The sequence below is a fragment of the Protopterus annectens genome, chromosome 8.part0 (assembly GCF_019279795.1).
Source record: "Protopterus annectens isolate FY-2018-M chromosome 8.part0, PAN1.0, whole genome shotgun sequence".
NCBI classification, from domain to species: domain Eukaryota; kingdom Metazoa; phylum Chordata; order Ceratodontiformes; family Protopteridae; genus Protopterus; species Protopterus annectens.
Genome location: NC_056741.1, coordinates 926,958,331 through 926,975,139, shown reverse-complemented (window position 1 = coordinate 926,975,139; position 16,809 = coordinate 926,958,331).

The following is a 16,809-nucleotide window of genomic DNA, read 5'->3' as shown; positions in this document are numbered from 1 at the left end:
ATCATACACAGTACACGTTAATATGCTACACATAGTGTATTCAGACATCCGCTGTAAGGTCACACTCCAGTATCCCAAATGTCATCCACACAGCACACGATATACCTGAGGGGTAGATGCCTCTCATGTGGCTGTGCAACACTCTTCAACACATAACACATTCATGTTAGGCAATGCCCCCTATTGGGCACCATACAAACCCATGTAACAACTGGCTGTGAAATGGTGAATGTAGCCATGGTACTGCAGTTCCAGTGCAGCATGGTATGTGCCGGTCTGGCACACATTAGTAGCCTTGAGTGGCCACATGATGCTGCATGATGATGGCTCATGGTACTACACCCCATCCAGTTACAGTGACCACAGTACCACACATAGCATTAACTGCTATGCACCTCAATGTTGTGTGTGTGCAAACATATGCACCGATGCACATTATGCATAGCAATCACCATTTGTACAAAGTGACACATATATGTCATGTAATGCTATTGAGTGTATAGGTCACATGACACACATTGTGTATGTGTGAAGTTTGACGTTGCAGTTGTGTTGTAGCATGCCATGTCATGGCTGGCACTGGCATGTCCACAATATGTCCTACACTCACCATAACCACTGTACAATGGCTATGTTGAGCAATGGTATTCCATCAGGTATACATGCACCACTCATCCTGTGTATACATGGCATGCATGTTCTACACCTGTGTCCACAATCATCTGCTAAAGACACAGATGCACTAATCAGAAATGGATATCTATGTGACACACAGATGCACATCCAGCCATGGTATGTATACCTGTGAGTGATGGTGCACAAGTCATTGCAGAGCTTTTAATACTTGCACAGCAATGTTGTGTCCATGTACACATTGCGTTCCAGGGTGAGGCCGATCACTGAACAACAAGACACATGCATCAAAACCATGTATACTGTTATTAGCAAGAGCTGTCTACACCCGCACTGCATGCTTTTGAGCAACACACGTCCTGCATGCTGACACGTGTGATATAACTGATTGCCTTGTGATACTGTACCCCATCATCTTCCACTATTGTGTATGTTCTGTATTGCTGGTGGTGTGTGTGTGTGTGTGTGTGTGTGTGTGTGTGTGTGTGTGTGTGTGTGCGTGTCTGTTTTAGTGAGGAGTGCATTTGTGTGCATGTGTGCATGTGTACATGTGTGCATGTGTGCATGTGTTCATGTGTTCATGTGTGCATGTGTTCATGTGTGCCTGTGTTCATGTGTGCATGTGCATGTGTTCATGTGTTCATGTGTGCATGTGTTCATGTGTTCATGTGTGCATGTGTGCATGAGTTCATGTGTGCATGTGTGCATGTGTGCATGTGTTCATGTGTGCATGTGTTCATATGTTCATGTGTGCATGTGTGCATGTATTCATGTGTGCATGTGTGCTAACATCAGGTACAGATTGTAAAGTGTGTTTCCTGTCTCCCTCTCACAGGTGCTGAGGTTGTGTTGGTTGAGTGAAGCAGGGAACCTGAAGACACTGCCACAATTAGTGGAGATGATGAAACATGTGTTGTGGCACAGGCAGGTTTGACAGGGTCTGTTGTTGTTCCGCCAATCAACAGTTCACAACTTTCCACACCATCTATGCGCACATTCATACTGCCAATACATCCCTCATCACCAACGGCCTTAGCTGGGGGACAGCATACTGTAGGCATTGACCAGGATAGTGTGGTATCTATGGCACATGCAACCCCTCACAGCAGCCATACCCAGAATCCTGGGACGGTACCACATAGGCGGATGTCCAGGGGTTCTCATAGGAGCACCGCTGGTCATAATGCCCCTTGGCAGACATGCCCCCACAGGTCTTACAACCTCAGGTATGTTCCAGACTGTTATGCAGGCACAGGCGCATATGGAACGGTACACCAGACAGGGACTGAGGGTGCAGAGGGCACATAACACCGCTATCAATGATGGTATCCGTGACCTTGCGGGTGCAGTGCGTCACTACACCAAGGTCATTGATAGACGTTGGGGGGGAGACATTAGATGTCCTCCGCAATGTAATGTCCATGTGCCAGGACAGTGCAGGACAGATGAGAAGTCGATGTGGATGTATGCCAGCAACATCATCAGCTGGCAGTCGTCGTGGATGACACCTAAGTCACAGCCGCTCCCGTAGTGGCAGTACCAGCCCCAGCAATGTTGGAGCAGGACTGTCAATAGACCATCATAGAAGACCACGTGCACGTGGCTCTGGCCAGTCCCAGCAGGGACATGGGTCCAGTCGACATGCCTCTGCCTCTGATGATAGTATCCAGTCTGGCTTAGTACCCGATACTGTCCGTTGCACCCCTGCCAGGCACAGGTACTCTGTCCGTGGCCAGAGAAGGTGATCTGTACAGCCTGGCAGGTACAGTCTGTGGCTGTCCCACAACCTTCCGTATATGGCAGCCACATGGTGGAACTGTGTGCATGCAGACACACACATAATCCAAACACCTAGGGCTAATACATACACACACACATCACATCAACATTGACCCATGCTGCACTGTTGTCCCTCACACACACACACACACACACACACACACACACACACACACACACACACACACACACACACACACACACACACACACACATACATGTCAATTGGATGGGTCAATGTCTGGCTGGGTCAATGTCTGGCAATGGCAAACCAACAACACACCCTGTGCATATGATGAAACTGTGCCACCTCCTGTCATCTGTAACATTGATGCAGGAACAGGCTAACATGGAGCTGATGCACAGGGTGACTTTATAGCAGTGTAGCAATGTTAGCATGTTGTCAACAGTACAGTGTAATTATATCCCTGTAGGTATATCTGAGCAGGCATGATGCATTAAAGCTATGATAATCAATGTAGTATTGTTTACAACAGTGTTAATTCCAAAAATGTATTTTCTGCCCATGTGCCACTTGGCTGATGTGTGTAGTTTTGGCAGCGTGTGCTGGTGAGTGGACAGTATGTGTGTGATGTGTGCAGTACAGATTTGCAGGTGTACATTTGTGAACATGGTGGAGGTGCACTGTCTGCATGTACGTGCATAGTGGACACATGGGAAGGGTGACATGCCCTGTATTACACAGTGTCAAAACTTCATTGTTTTTATTGGTGTCCAGTATGCATTTTAATACACATACGTTTTAACTTGGGTACACATGTGTGTATGACATGGTTTGACTCTATGCTGTGGGTGATACTGTCACTATCTGTCATTGGTTTGCATTCTGGTAGTGTACACAACCTCAACAGAATGACCATGAACATTCGTTAGATGATGTCTTGACAACTGACACACAGATGTAGGGAACTCAGTAGCATTTGGATCCGCCTGGTACTGTACTATACCAGTAGCCAGTGGTATTAACCGCCACCCATTCCTAGGACCACTCCTGTCTGGCATATAGCCCTCTTAGGTACAAGCAAACACACTAGGGATATGTCCGTCCACATCTGGAATTGCATACAGTGGCCTACAATGCATTCTCCGGATGAGACACTCATCCTCCACAAGGGTATCATACAGACAGATACCCATTGTCTAACACATGCTGTAAAGCTGTAAGCCAAATATAGCATAGTCATTCACATTTGTTAAACATAGTATCCCGACAGTACCACATAGGTAATAGCCCCAAACATGTAGAACGGGTACTGATGTGTACATACAACCAAGTGTTATGTCATCTGTCCTTTGGTATTCACATTTCCATAGGTATTCTGAAGTCCCTCGGTGTATCACATAACCAATAAGGGGTCTGTATGCATATCCACAAAGTTGTTGTACACCTATAATGAATGTCCATTATTGACAGACTTTGTTGTATTTGAACATGTCTGAAATATACCCAAGGCATGAACCCTCACTCACACTATTCTATAGAAACTGTCATGGGTGTGTGTGACACAGATGACCTAGGCCACAGATCACTACAGTGGCTGGCCTTGACACAAACATACATATGTGACCAAAGGTCTGAACAGCAGCAGCACAATCTGTCATAGGTGACAGATCAATTCATGTAGAAAGCAGGCTTCACACATATGAACTAATTGAGGTCACATGTACATATATGTATTTGCCACACAGATACCTGAATTGTGCAATGCACATACTGTTGTTATACTGATATGTCATACAGTAGTAAAAGCTAAACACACAACACATTGACCAACAGTATCACACACACAACCAGCAATTGCGGGATTCAAACACCTACCTAACTATTTTATGATACTAGAGAGTTATGCATTAACACCACATGCTATATGCTTTATTGGGTTTTTTTATTTCCACTGCTATATTTGTAGGATGCTGACATCATCAGACTTCCCAAACAGGAATGTAACACTTTTGAGGTGTTTTCCTAGTCTCCAAAAAGGGCAATACTCTCAGACGAAATCACACAGAAACATACCCCCACACACACATACAGCAATTGCAGGATTCAAACCCCTACCTAACTAGGTTATGATACTACAGAGATATGCATTAACATGACACGCTATATGCTTTAATAGGAGTTTTCATTTCCAATGCTATATTTGTAGGATGCTGACATCATCAGACTTGCCAAACAGGAATACAACACTTTTAAGGTGTCTTCCTAGTCTCCAAAGCAACACTCCCAGAAGAAATCACATACGCACACTCAGCAATTGCAGGATTCAAACCCCTACCTAACTATGTTATGATACTGGAGAGATATGCATTAATACAACATGCTATGTGCTTTACTGGGGTTTTTCATTTACACTGCTATACTTGTGGGATGCTGACATCATCAGACTAGACATGGTAATGTGTGTGCACTTAGATTTATGCAATCCCAGGAGTGAGACATGGGGGACAGCAGGTGTTACCAGCTTGAACAGGACTCCACAAATCTTACCTTGTGTGATCTATCTGTGGCCCAGTTGCCAATCCATCCAATGACAATACATATTTATGCACAGGTTATTGATTTTGTGGATACGACATGTGTCTGGGATGTTGGAAAAAGCCTATTCAAAGTGTGTGGGACGTGTGTAGCTCATTTCATTCATGTATGTCCTGGGTGGTTGCCTTGCAAACAGTCTAGCAGGTTTGGGAAACATGATTTGCCCATGGCCAGTCCAAAGTTGGTAGGGTTGTGTGTTTATAGGCTTCCAATAGCTCTGTTTCTGACTTCAATCCTGATGGACTCCATGGCCTTGCAGATCAGACTTCATTGGCTTATAAGACTATAGTTCCCATGGTCTGTTGTGCACCAACACTTGCGTAGTGTGCCATATGTTGCTGTAACCCATTCAACAGTTTCATATCCTGTAGAGAGGGTGAGGCTCAACAGACTGTTCAGGTGCAGGCTTTGTTTGTTCTGCAGTTCACTTATGAAACATATAGGGGCACAATGTAATCCAACTGATGTCATGTTTTCAGCTTTGGAAGGGGCTGTTTACCCATTCTACATGTGATATGTCATGGTATGATGATAGGGCCTTTTGTCAGTGGGTGATGGGTATATATGTATGGGCCTGTCTGACAGGATGTTGGCATTGTCAGTCATTTACAGTTGGCCCTGACTCAGGACATATATGAGTGTACATTGCTATTTATTGCATAGCTGAGGGTAGTGTCATGGTTCTGTATGGACTCCTTTGCAGATAATCTTTCCATGACCTGGATCGGATAGTGTTTGCAGTGCACATTGTTTATTGATGATACTGATTTCGGGTTTTATTTTTCTTTGCTTTTCAGCTTTCTATGACCAACCTAAGTATCTGTTGTACATATTTGATTATGGCAGGGTTCCAATATATTATGTATGTGTCTGTTGTCATATCACTGTGTGCACAAGTCAGGATTGGTGAATTGTGAGAGGTTTCTGGGTTAACACATGCAACTGCTGACATTTGCCTCATTTATTCAAGTGTGTGAGCATGCCCAGTGTGATCTTTCAGTATGCTGCTATGTGAAGTCCACTACATTTGTTGACGTGTGTGAACATGCTCAATATTAACATTTATACTATACGTGTGTTGTAAATCGAGTTGTATTTTTAATGCAGGGCTCACCTTTGTGTCATAACTCTACAGGGATTATGCTGTGTCTGCAGGGTTTCCAGGAGACACTTTGCATAGACTTATCAACATTTATTCCTACAGGCTGACCAGTGAAATACTGTCATGATTTAGTGGTTCTGTACTGTGACTATAGTGCACACTATCCTGGGTTCGAGGACTGTCACTGCTTCATATTTTCATACTGGGCAGACCAGACTGCTTAAGGAACAGTAAAGCAAATATGACCATGTTTACCTGCTTTTGCCCAAATTTGCACAACATTGCTCAACGTTAACCAACATTGCTGAACGCTGCCCAATATTGATCAACATTACCCAAAGTTGTGCTACTTAGTGTGTGCAATTTTGTTTACATATACTAAATAGTGGTAAAAGCTGTTTAGCACTGCTTTATATTGCTTAACACATGGCAATCATGCCTCAGGTGGTGCTGCAGGCCTGCCTATGTTGGATGCACATATTACACTCCTTATACATGTTTCAAAACAGGTAGTGTCAAGCTAGGCATCCCTTTTACTATATGTGCGAGTCAGAGAGAGGTATCATTTCCAGGGTTCCTACTTAGCCAGTGTATATCCTATGCGTTGCCTCTTTGCCAAGGCCAAAACATACCGGGCACACCTCCTTCTGCCTACTGGGGCAGGCTCAGGTTGTTCCTCCTCCAAGTCACGCTCTGCCTGTGATGGCCTTGGCAATGGTGGGGGGCTGTTTGGCCCAGACCTATGCTGCTTCTGCTGCAGCTGTTTGCACAGAATCATATTATGTAGCATAGCACATACCATGACTATTTGGGTACATGTAGTTGGTGAGTACTGCAATGCTCCACCAGATGTGTCCAGGCACTGGAACCGTGACTTGAGCAGCCCAAACACACGCTCAATTACATTTCGTGTTTGTGCGTGTGCATCATTATGGTGTTCCTGTTCAGGTGTGTGTGCATTTCTGATGCGTGTCATCAGCCATGGCTCGAGTGCATATCCAGCATCCCCCACTAGTTGACCATGAGGGATGTCCCCATTGGCAAATGTCTGGTAGAGCTGTGTAAGATGCCAGATATGGGAATCATGGTAGCTTCCAGGGCAGCCAGCACACACATTCATTATTATGCCCTGGGCATCACACCCAACCTGGCAGTTGGAGGGGAAACCCTTGCAGTTATTGTAGACCCTACCCCGCTCACAAGCTGGTGCTTTGATGCATATGTGCATGCAGTCTATTGCACCCACTACCTCAGGGTATTCCGCTATTTGCTGGAAAAGACGCATATTGCTGGCCAATACCTCACAGGAATTGGGGAAATATACATGATCACCAACATGTGCTGACATGGCATTCAGGAACTGGTGCAGTACCCTGGATGCTGATGCCTGTGAAATCCCTATCATATCACCAGTTGGTCTCTGGAAGGTACCTGTTGCTAGTATTCTTAGGCCAACACATACCTTGATTTTCACTGGGATGGGTTCCCCTCTGTTGGTTCTGTGTGTGAGGTGTGACCTGCACAGCTCGACAATTTGCTGCATGAGGTGTCTGTCCATTCTATAGCGCTCCACTATCTCCAGCTCATGTAGCCACTGGTAGGTTACCCTGGGCTTGTACACTCTTCTTCGTCTTCTCACTGTGGGTTGCTCAGCAGCATTCGCATTGTCACCACCCTCAGCATGTTGCATATGTCGCCTTATGACAGCAATGGCAGCCCCTAACATTTCTTTGTCTCAGTAAAGCTTTTTCAGTTTTCACTTCTATTAGCTTACTGCAGTGATGCAGTGTCTCTGAGAAAAACATAGTGGAAAGTTGTTTGCAGAGTTTTAAGTGCTGGGCTGGGCTGGGCTAATGTACTGCCTGTGTAATTGGTTGATTCTGATTGTTTTCACCTGCTTGCTCTCCTACTTCTCCTTGGTTAACTTCCTACTATTTGTTGTGCTTCATTTTCCCTTTCTGTTTCCACAGGGGGCCACTCTGCACAAACAAGCGCAAACACGCGCACACCAGCTCACATGCAGGCACACATGCTTACACGGCCTAACACTTGCTGACTCCTGCTTGAATGCATGCACACAGGCACACACATGCTTACACAGGTTTCAACATCCTTACACTTGCTTACTCCGGCTTAAACATGCGCACACAGGCGCACATGCATGCACACAGTCTTACTTGGTTTCACAGGCATGCACACGCGCGCATACATGGTGCAGGCACTTCTACAAGAAACTTTAGTGTTGTCCACGGCATACACCTTCTATTTCTTGCCTTTAGCTAGGGTACCTGTTGACACGCCTCTTCCAGTGATGGGTAACTGACAGCAAACACATGCCACTCTGCTCCAATGAGCTTACATTCTTTCATACATACCCCCCTCATGATGTCACCTATCTTCTACTCTGATACTCCCCTTATCCTACTCTTACACTCCACAGACTTTGCTCATTTGCCATGTGAAATTGGGATTCACTATCCTTACCCTCATTTGCATAAGGTTGCCTATTAATGCTTGGTTACATCTCTTAGACTGAGCTTCCCCCCCTTAGCATCCTCTACTCAGTTGCCATGTTGTCTTCAGCCTGCCATTCACTTGCATGGCAGATGTATATTTATTATAAAATGCCTATTTTTGGCTTTTATTTTTTTTATTTTGGAGTTTTTGCAGCACAGCGCATTTGCGCGATGCTGCGCTATGCTTAAACTTTGGAGATCGAGGTAAAAAAATATTAATTTATTTGTTTTGCAATGGGTAGAATTGCCAATGGCCATATATTTGGCCATTGGCATGCTTCCTCAACTGGATGCATCCTTTATTTGGAGCTGTCACGGCTCAGTTTTGCTATTTGCAGAACAGTACTCAGTTAACAACCGAGTACATTTCTGCACATAACACTACTCTTACTCGGACAGGTTAGGGTTTCCTGGATCGCAAATTTACCTCACTTGCATACATTTCTGCAGCAAATGAGGTAATTTGCATATCCTAGCCCTGTTCGTGTAAGAGGAGTTTTAGGAGCTCTCTTGCACGCCCCTGCCGGCTGTTCCTGGATTGCTTGGCAGACATGTTGGCTGCATGGAGTCTTACTCTATTCTTAGACGCCGTGCAAGCCTTCATGAATCCAGCCCAATGTATAGGGCTACATTTATAGCATAGCAGTGTAAGAGTTAGCGAACACAAGCATGGAGAAACAAGGGGTGATGACATCCAAATACATAGGCCAAGGAAATCTATATACATTAGAAAGAATTACATGCATTTTTATAGATACAAGGCTAGAGCAGATAAATGTACCATTTGTATGCATTTATCAGATGTTCCTTTCTTTCTTTCTTGAATAAAACTAGGAAGCCAGAGTTCATTTATTTCCAGGGTAAAAAGGCAAATTATTTTACCAGCTGGTGCAATCATTCTGACTGCCTGTAAATGCCATCTGTCTACTGTCAGATATGTAGACCACAGGGGATGTAAACAGGTATTTTTATTTATTTATTTTTTTATTTATCTTTTTTCAGTGAGTAAATGGACTGGTCTACTGACCCTTTTCATCCATTACCCAAGCTCAAAGACCTGAAAATATATTGTGTTCTTTCAATCAACAATATTCTATACAAAATTATACATAGCAAAATTCAGAACATAATTGTAAGATTAAATATGGATAAGCAAGATTATAAGATCGAGTCAAAGTGCATTGCGAGACAAAATATAAACAAAACACAATCTAAGATATGCGTAAAATACAGTTCAATCATACATCATATACACAAACTCATATATGTGTATAAGATGCCACATTAAAACGCCGAGGAAAGTTTCTTAAATGTATTTAATTGTTCATGATATGAGATGGCAAGTTATCTAATCATCATCATGGAAGAAGTTGCAAATGGATTCAGTAAAGTTGCTATTTAAGTGCATTGTTGAAGCTTTTAATAATGTCTAGAATTTTGATGTTCATAGACAGGTGGTTCCAGGTTGTAGGTTCCAGTCTAGACTAGATAAGGCTTTCTCTCACCTACATAGTTTTAAATGGAGAGTACTAGAGAAAAATTATTATTATTTCTGAGTATGGACGGGCTGTCTTGTAGAAGTAGTTTTACTCTTGCGGAGATGGGGGAGCAGTGACTGGGTTTTAGCACCTTATAAATTAAAGTACTTAGAAGAAAAGTGACACTATGAGGCATTGAAAGCTGTTTGTAATTTTTTAGCAAATTGCAATGGTGCATATGGAGGTCTGCTAATGGAATGAATCTAGAAATCTTATTCTCAGCAGTCTGTATTCTGTGAGAATTGTGGGCTGAATGTATAACAAGAAAAAGACAGACATATTGAATTTGGGTATTATAATATTTTTAGCAATGGCTCTGTGAGCAGTAGGTAAAAGGTGGTGACTGATCCTCTACCATAGTTTTAATTGACCAAGGACTTTATTAGTTACAAAATCTGTATGAGTAGTAAAGGAAATGGTAGGCGTGAGTATTAAATAGAGGTACCTTTATTCTGTGATATTGGGTATTATTTCCTCAATAAAATCTCTTAAGGGAGTAGGAGAAATAGTGGTTTTGTGGCTGAATAAAAGATAATGACATTGGTTTACTTAGTGTTAATTAATAGTTTGTTAGTAGTGGACCAGGTGTACCAATGAGTGAAATTTTCCTGTAACCTGGTTTGAAGGTTGGAGTGGCTATTACTGGTTGGCAGGAGGGTCAGATCATCTGCTTGCCTAATTCATTTAAGATTTGATAACTCTGTGGGGAAATTATTAGCAAAGAGAGAGAAAGAATAGAACCTAGCATAGACCCTTGTGATACAAAGCATTACATTTATCAGCAGTAGTTGATGAGAAAGGTTCTGTCTTTTAGATAGGTGTAAAACCAGCAAATATTGTTATCGCCAAATCTGAGTCACTTGAGTTTGTTGAGAAGAAGAATATGGTTAACCATTTCAGAAGCCCTTGTCATGCAAATGAAGAGACGTGCAGGAATTAAGCCCCTCATCCAGGTTGCAGTAATTGATATCAGTGACTATAGCTGTTAATGTGCTTAAGTAGTTGGTTGTATACACACTTTTCAAATATTTTGGTAACAGACCACAGGGTAGAAATAGGTGTATAATCTTCCAGTCCATTAGGAGAAGTTACTTTAGGTACATGGATTATAAATGCATGCTTCAACACTGGTGGGACAGTGCCTGAGGTAAGCGAGAGGTTACACATATGAAAAAAACTTTATCAATTTTTTTCAGCTGCAATCCTTAGGAAGGTGGGATGAAGATCATTGGATATATATTCTGAATTGTTGAATATGAGAAGTAGGTACTTGGTCTGTTTTACTGACATTTTAGAGAAGTGAAAGATTGCTGCATAAGAGGCTAGAGGGTATGGATCAAGAGATGAAGATTCTTGTTCTGCATTGTTGGAGGAGTAAATTGTTGGAAAGGTTTTAGTTATGCTGGTTATAGTAGAATGATAAATGTAAGCATAATCATTAGCAAAGGTGGAAAGATTCAATTTATTGACTCATTTTTGGAAGCTGAAAAACTATTCAACATTTCTGTTAAGAGTTCTGTTTCTTTTTAAGACTGGGTCTAGACCAGTTTGTTTTCTATTTCTGTCTAAGGTACAGGGCTTTTGCAGTATGTATTGCAATTCTTGTTTCTTTCCTTAAACAACTGTAGCTCTATATTGTTAGGATTCATTTTTCAGTTCATTAAGGATACATTTCTGGCTGCAATTTTGATTTTAATATCCACTGAAGGCCATGGGCAACACTGTGATCATAAACAATTGGTGACTTTTGTGAAAGATGCAGTCGGTGTTTGAATGATAAAAGTTTAAATGTGAGAGCATTTATTAAGATGTGTTTCACAGTAACAGGAAACCAGCCTGTTCTTTAAAGAGATAGAGAATGTAGAACCCTGTTATCTTATGAGGAGACACATTGCCATTTTTACAGGTTTTGAGTACATGGGTACTACCTGCCATGTGAAAAGCAAGATGTGGTAGAGAGTATTTTATTATAGGTATGAAGACATTTACTATAATAGTTCTCTTAAACCTAGGCATTAAATGGCTTGACAAAATTTAATTGATTACAAACTATTAACAATGGGATCTGTATGTAGCTTGAATAATATATTGGGGTCAAGTCACAAGCCAAGGTATTTGTTGCTAAATTCTTGAATAACTGGGATGTTTTATGGTTCTTTTCAAATGAGTGGCTGGAATTGTAGATGTTTTTGGAAACTCATTGGATGGTAGGCTTTTTTATAGTTCCCAACCTGGGCTGTAGCTAAATATTTTCAGGCTATTGGAACAAGGCTGCAGAAATTATTTGTATGCATGCAATACTCATAAATTTCAGTAATGCAGAATTTCAGGGTGAAAATTTAAACAGCAGTATTTAAGAATGATATTAAAGCTCTATTGCAAAAGTGGATTTTTTTACTTATGATGAAAACTTGTATAGAGTTGCATGAACTAGTATATTAAACTGACTATGTCTGATGTTTTTATAGGCTTGCTAATAACTATTAGGAAAAAGATAAACTGATATTCACTGAAAAGATGGATAGGGGATACTAGAAATGGAAAACTGGGTTCCAGGATTAAATGATCACTCTACTAAGAAGAGGAAAATGACAAACAAACATGTCCAGATCCCCTCAAGAAACCACACCATACCATCATAGCATAAGATGACCTTTATTAATCAAATTTATTAATCACAGATTTTATTACTCACAAATAGAATACATAACTTCAACATAACAAATAAAAGTAGGCAGTGTCACCCACTCACATCTGTTCCACCATGATGTAAGCAGCATTAACTGAACCACTCAGTCAAACTTCCCACCAGAAGCAGCATGACACCACTCCTTCAATAACCAACTGACCAACTTGCATGATCCAAAACATAAACAGCAGAGGAGGAAAGGAACAGGGACATCCCAGACCCTCTTTTCTGCATACCTCTCAGCTGTACAGATTTTCACAGAATGTCCAGATTTTTGCCTTATATTTTTGGTCTGCTTCTCATAAATTTTGTTATTTACTGGCAAATCACTCGGATGATCTGAGGACTAAAGTCACTTAATAATAACATTGTGTTTCAGACATCGTATCCCTCAGAAAAAAAAATGCATGCTAAGGCAAACTTATTCTAGCAACTTTTAAGTTTTTAATAGTGATATTTAAAACCTGTCCCAATTTTTGGACATATGCCACCCTCCCCCCCCATTTTATGAGTCTTTATCTAGATTTTTTGCACTAAGAGGTTGAGAGGTATGTGTTCTCTGCCCACCAGCCTGACACAGGCTGCTGTCAGTCGAAACTACTATGATGCTTCCACCAAACTTTCCAGAAACAACTACAGGTGCATATTTAACAGGTCCAAGCCCAACTCAAACAAGTGTACTCTATCCTTCCTACACCATGCTTAATCCCTATCATCAAAGCCCCTATGATCAGTAATACGAATACCCAAGTGCCTCGAAAGCCTAAGGTTAACAAAGCACAGGGCATGCTCATTACCCATAAAAATTGCCCACATTCCTCCAAGCCACAAAGGAAACCTACTCTTTAAACCTGCCAAGTCCATCAATACCTTAAACATTAACTGCAATTTTGGAATAACCCTTAAGTCATTACCTGCAAAATGGACCACTAAAATATGTGGGATCCCAATCTGAATGCATATGTCTGCGAACTCATCCTCAAGTTGGTGCCACCTGAGTCCTGTAATACCATGCCAAAACACTCATGACCCAATTGTCTTCCATCTGGCCTAATCATGGCATGCTTCACAGCACAATAAACATATGAATGGCCCAATATGTCCACTTTTCTACCTAAAAAAATCCAACAAATTTTAACACAGCAGACAACATAAATTTACTTATCGAATATAAGTCAAAAATTCACCAGATGACCAACGCTCCACCCTCTTTATAACCTCTAATGACCTAGCTTCCCTCACCACATCTAATGCTTTTTCAATGTGAAAAGAATGGGTAGAAAACCTCTTTATCTGAAAGCCTACACATTGAAAAGTCTTCCTTATCAAACACAAAAACTGATCGTTTCCTGTCACCCTTTCACCATGCAATCAAAATAACTAACTTCTGAGGAATCCCATCATGCAATAACTGAAACCTCCTGGCCCATGACACTGGACACATGGACTTGTCCCTACACACCCACAACACAATTTGTGCATCCTTGCTACCTGATCTGTTTACAATTGGTGCAACCATATGTCTACTGAGGAAGGAAATGTAACAACATCCTGCCACATAATGAACAAAGCAGCTCATTCACCCTAAATGCTCTGCTATACATCCATATTGACAAGGTAACCCACAGTGTATAATCCATGGAATTCCCTTTCAAAAAGTGTAAATATATCAGCAACCCTTTAAGTGCCTACCTCCTCATCAGCAAACACCTATCAGTCTTCCTATCATTAATCAGATCCTATCCTTTCAACATCAAAGATATTGCACACATCTTTGTAAAATCCAGTAAATCTGCCACCTGTGCAAATATGCTAATAGCAACCAAATCCACCTTAACTGACTAGACTGTCCTCCCAAATATCCAAGCCTTAGCTAAGTACTGCAGCAACAACTTCACTGACCAAACTCTCTCCTCCACAGGCAACTGCAAAACAAACTCATCAATTCCTGACATACGCCTTCCTCATTGAATCCTCCCATGACTGCTGAATCAGCCATCCCATCACTTCAGCCCAGTTCGTCACACCTTCTCTGACAAAGTGACTAGTTTGCATTGCACCTCTGGGCCAGCTGCCGAAACTTGTGAAACTGAAAGTGAGAAAGGCAGTCAGCAATCACATTCCTAGTAACAGACAAGTGTATACCTGAAAAAGAAAAAGAAATTATCAACAAGCTCTGCAAACCCAGTTACTGTAAAACTTACAAAAGTAATCTAGATTTGCTCGGTTTTAAATTTAACACCCACACCACTGCCAAACTGTCTGAATTAAAATCACTTTCTTATCATGCAATTGGTCTTCACAAACCACCAAAGCTGCCCCCCACTGTACGTACTGGTCATCTTGGCTGTAATACTTGCAGCAGCAAGTTCATGCCTAAATCTGATATCCCCAGTTCACAGCTAGTGCACAAACTAAGTTAACTCCTCCTTACCATTACCTCATTCCCCCTCCATCCAGGCCTTCTCCTTAACCTTAACTCTCCCTCACCTGTAATGTCACAACAACTCTTACATCCACTTAACTCTTAAAATCTCCTCCGTCCACCCACATCTCCCCCACATCCCACCGCCAATGCCACAAGTGTCTCTGGACAATTGTGGGCAAACCACATTTCTATTAGCTAAATATGAGTGGAAAATGCTTTGTGTGTGTGTGTGTGTGTGTGTGTGTGTGTGTGTGTGTGTGTGTGTGTGTGTGTGTGTGTGTGTGTGTGTGTGTGTGTGTGTGTGTGTGTGTGTGTGTATCTGTGTGCTCATGCATGTATGCATCTATGTAACAGACTCTTTATACAATCTAATACTTTGATGTGAGTTTGGGGAAGCCAGGGTACTGTTTTGTGGAAAAATTGAATGTGAAAGAAATATTCTGCCAGCAATGTTATGTGACTCACACAACTTATTTAGGGTTTAATCTGTTGCTGTGTATATAGCTGTGGCAGCTAATGTAACGAACAATAAAAACGGTAAAAATTAGTTATTTCAAATCAGTTTACCAAGTAAATTAATTTAATGAAGGATTGACTGGTGGGATATATACTCAGAACAACTAAAAATCCTTTACCAGCATAATCAATACCTCAAAAATATCAAAACACTAGCTTGAGTTTATGTCTATGGATTTTATTAACAAAAGTTTAGTGCTTTCATTCCATATAGAATGGAATTTCTTTAGAACTAAATGATATAAAGTCCTACCGGTATTCCAGTTTTCAATCTACATTGTAATACAGTAGTTTAGACCATTCTTCTTCAGAGTACTTACTCTATCATAATGGGAAACAGTATTAATATTCTTTCTTAAATCTAAATTGAAATGCTCCTAATGGTAATCTCATAACCATGGCTAAGGTAAAAGGTTCATAAAAGCCTGTTAAGCTATCAACAGTATCTCTACTTTTGTTAACAAATAACTTAATAAGTCTAGGAATTCTTGTACAACCGAAGAAGGTGAGAACCAATTTTCACAATCAATGTGCAAATAATATAAGTCCTAACAAATTAATCCTTGGTAATGTAAATATTATGTTATATATTCAATATTTTTTTCATGCCTTGATATATATTCATAGAAGGCTTTATATAGCAAACAATAAAACATAGTGGTGTAGAAGTGGAACCAAGATTCACATATATTAGTAAAATTTCTAACAACTTATCAGTTGATATCAGATTATCTCCCAATGTTTTATGTAACAGAATCGTGATTTCACCTCCCTGTTCACTTTCTCTTAAACATTCATGTTTGCTGTGAAAAGAAAAGTAAGTATACTAGAATCTCATGATTCAGCAATGCATATAACTGGTATAGTTTCAAACTCTGATATATATTTAAGTTCATTGTGGATGTAGCAAAAATAAAGTTGTAGTGTGGTGTCTCCTGAACAAAAGTGCAAATAGAGATACAGGCTCATGGATAGTTAGTAGATATGCAGACTGGGACAATATCAAGTAGACTAGACCAAATTCCAAATTGCCATAAAGCACTGCCTG